Genomic DNA, 4,164 nt, shown 5'->3' with positions numbered 1-4,164 from the left:
GTTGCAAAAAAAAAATTGGCATAAAATGTGCGATAGTTATGCACTGAAATACAGTAAGCACTTACACAGTACCTACTATGTGCCAGGCAATGGGCTAAGCACTTTTTATAAATTATCTCATTTGATCCTTACAGCAACAACCCAAAGAGGTAGGTGCTGTGGGTCACAGAGCTAGTATGTCTGAAGCTGAATTTGAGCTCAGGTCTGTCCTGACTCCAGGCCCAGTATTCAATCCACTTTGCCACCTAGCTACAAGCCTCACAGCAACCCACTGAGGTAGGTATAATAATACCATTGTTATAATCACACCCCCCCCATTTTAATAATAAGGAAACTGAATCTCAGAAATAGAAGCGACTAAGCTATCTAGCAGGTGTTAGAGGCAGATCCGAAGACAGGGACATACCCTAAGGTTTAGATAGCTGCTCTCAGGTGCATTGTGGAAACTTGGGCTTTGGCCGTATGGGTCAAAAGGGGTAGAACTACTTGAGAGAGAGGGTTAAAGCATGTTAAAACAGGTCTTCCTGACCTCTAGTCCGAAACTCTATCTACTATGGTATTCTACCCTGCTTCCTCTTTAACAATTATCCCAGAAAACAAAAGACACCCAAGAATCACCATAAAACATCTTTTTAAATGATTGATGAGGTTATTTGTGTCACAGTTTAGTATTTAAAAGTCAGATATTGGCTTCCAACTCCCGAATTAATTTTGTGGTGGTCAGGGAACTTACCATTGCATTAAATATAGAAAGTGTTCCAGGAAGTAAAAGCTGATTCAGAAGTTCACACCTTGTTGGTTTCTATGGTGAAGACATCCACCCTTTCTCCTTTCATTTCCTTTTCCTGCCCTCACTCTTTTCAGTTCTTTTCTTCCTCATACCCCAAACTCCCCTCTCCCCATGAAAAAAGACCCAATAATTGCAGGAGAGGGAAGTTGCCCTGCTTGCCCCCTACCCAATCCAACTTCTCTTTCTGGCCTGTGCCAGAGCTCTGTAGAAGGAATTTAGGAAGACTAGTGGAAGACAGTACCCTAGAAAGAACACAGTCTGAGGGATGCTGCCTGCTCCCTATGCCTTATGTAAATAAAGCAATGTTACATGAAGGTTTCTCTGACTACATCATCATCATAATCATTGATTTTTCAATAGTGCTTAAGGGTTTTCAAAGTCCTTTTCTCATATAAGGTAAACAGTGCAAGAATGATTATTCCCATTTTACAGATGAGGAAACCGAGGCCCAGAAAGATGGACTGACTTGCCCAGGATCACATTGCTAGTAAACAGTAGAGCTAAATTTCAAACCAAACTCTTCTGACTTCAAATCTAAGATTCTTTTCACCGTAAAACATCTTTTTTAAAAGGCTAAAATCCTACCTTCTACAGGAAGCCCTCCACAAATTCTAGTGTCTTCCCTTGACTATAAGCATACCTGTAAGTCAACCACTTTGGCCTAGTTTCTCAAACTAGATAAATTTAAACTGCAAATGGCAAACCTATTTTTCCTTTACTTTGGAACTTCACTGATACTACTTTTAAACTAGCTTTAGTTCTCTTTCACTAATCAATGAAATTGCCTTTCCCCCTTGAACTAAAACAATAAATCTGTCACTCTCCAGGGAAAGAGTGATAAAAGGTCTAAGAGCTGTTTCCATGTAACTTTCATGGAGTTTTATTCTTATTTTTTCTTAAAGCCAATTATACAGAGTGGTACCCCAAAACTCACTAAGATATTTCAGTATTAATAAAGCTATTTAAACCACAATTTGCTAATTTATAGTACAGAAGCTACATTTCGGTCACAAATTTAATCTCTACTTAGTTTACAATGCCATAAATTTTAATGGGGGAGATACCATACTCTGTTTCTTAACATAGGGACTCCTAAGGGACTGAAGATGGCTTCCCTTCCTTGGTGATGATTTCTGTAGGGGATGCACTCCTTAAGAGTCCTACCTCAGAGGAACTATTCCCCCACAGTGTTGAGGATCCCAGGAGGGAATGTGGACTGTCAGCCCTGGGTTTCCTGAGTTGGTTCTGAGGAGTGCCCCAAAAGGAGGGGAAGGAGAGACACAGAGGGGCTAGGGATTTTTAAACTAATGGTTCTGTTTGAGGAGCACTTAATAGTAGCCCCATTTTGCATAGCAAATCTCTATCTAAAAGGTTCACAGGAGATCAGGGGATCAGGAGAAAAGAATGCTCCGAGGACACATATTGAGGGAATAACTTGGGAACTTTTGTGGGCTTCCCACTTACCCTGACCAAATCCAAGATATCCTGAGTTTTAACATGTTTATGCCGTAGATGGGTTAGGACAGATGTGGAGGCCCCAGTATCAATCAAGCAATCCTAATATTCTCCTCCTATCATGATGGTGGTGTGAGGCTCACATGTGTGAGGAGACTGGGTTAGTGGCACTGAGTATGTAAGAACAGAAGGAAAGAACTCATCCCAGTTACCTCTTCTCCCTCTCTCCCCCACACCTTCAAGCTGATTGAGACCTTGTGGCCTTTTGCTTCAAATTCCACTTCTTCTTTCTACAATTTCAGAGAATGTGCCCTATCTTTCCACAGTAAAAGCATTCCCTTGCCTCCCTTCTTGATTCCTGAATGGCACTGGAAATAGTAGCCACCACCACAGTGGATTTTAATTTGCTAGCTTTCACTCACCTCTGGTAAACATAAGTGACAACTCCTTTTAATTCATATATCTGTGATTTGTACCACACCCCCTCCCTAAAGCTTTGGAATAAGTCATTCTTGTAAAGGAAGAAGAGACCCACACAGGTGGCATGTTAGTGATGGGAAGGGGGAATATGTGAGAGAAGGGAAAAGGTCAGAGCCAAGATGGTGAATTTGAGTCAACCCAGCTGACCTCTCCCAACCCTCCAAACAACTTTAAAATAATGCCTCAAATCCAATGTTTGAGTGGCAGAACCAACAGAAGATCAGGGTGAGACATTTTTCCAACTTAAGACAACTTAACAGGTCAGAAGGAGAGGTCTTTGTCACGTGAGTGGGTAACAGCCCAGAGTGTGACAGCAGCACCAGCAGTGAACCCTGGAGGCTGCAACCAGAGCAGTAGCAGCAGCAACTTCAGGAGCTTTCAACCCAGACACAAGAAAGGGGTCAGACAACTGGTCAGAAAGACTACAGAGGACCTGGCACTGGGTACAGCTGCCATTGATTGGCAACTCTATTGTCTATGCACAGTTCCGAGTCACAGTTTCATGGCAGAGAGGGACACTAGCACTTGTGGCTGCAGGGAACCAGGGAAACTTCCTGGGTAAAGATTAAAGTGTAGACCTTGAGAGCAATGACCATACCTCTCCCTGCATCGTAACATCTTGGCAACACCAAAAACTTGCAAACTACCAGAACTAGCTCTGAAAATAGAAGCACAAAAAAGTCTAAAACTTAAGACAGTGCTCCCCACTCCTAAGTAAGCAGAGCCCAACTTTAACATAAAGTTCAAAGTCAAGAAATAGTATGGGAAAATGAGAAAAAAAAAGAATTTGACCTTAAAAACTACTATGGTGGCAGAGAAGACTAAGACATAAACTTGGACAAAGACTATAATGTGAAAACAGCTACCAGCAAAGCATCAAAGAAAAATGTTAATTGGAACCAAGACCAACAATAATTCCTGAAAGAGTTGAAGAAAGAGATATGAGTGGTAGAGGAAAAATTGAGAAAAGAAATTAAAGTGATGCAAGAAAATTATGAAAAAAGAACTAACAGCTTGGTAAAAGAGGCACACAAAAAATACAGAAGAAAATAATGTCTTAAAAAACAGAATTAGAAAAGGGGGTTAAAAAATTTACTGAAGAAAAGAACTTCTTAAAAAGCAGAATTGGTCAAATGGGAAAAGAGGTACAAAGTCTCACTGAAGAAAATAATTCCTTAAAAATCAGTATTGGGTAAGTGGAAGCTAATGAAGCATCACGAAACAATAAAACAAAGTCAAAAGAAGAAAAAAAATAAGAAAATATGAACTATCACCTGAAGAAAACAACTGACCTAGAAAATAGATTAAAGAGAGATAATTTAAGAATTGTTGAACTATCAAATTATCAAGAAAAACTGCCCCAATATCTTAGATCCATTAGAAATTGAAAAAATCTACTAATCACCTCCTGAAAGAGATCCCAAAATAAAAACTCCCAG

The sequence above is a fragment of the Vombatus ursinus genome, unplaced genomic scaffold, assembly GCF_900497805.2.
Source record: "Vombatus ursinus unplaced genomic scaffold, bare-nosed wombat genome assembly UNPS02014784.1, whole genome shotgun sequence".
In the NCBI taxonomy this organism is placed as follows: domain Eukaryota; kingdom Metazoa; phylum Chordata; class Mammalia; order Diprotodontia; family Vombatidae; genus Vombatus; species Vombatus ursinus.
Note: the sequence above shows the minus strand (reverse complement) of the source record.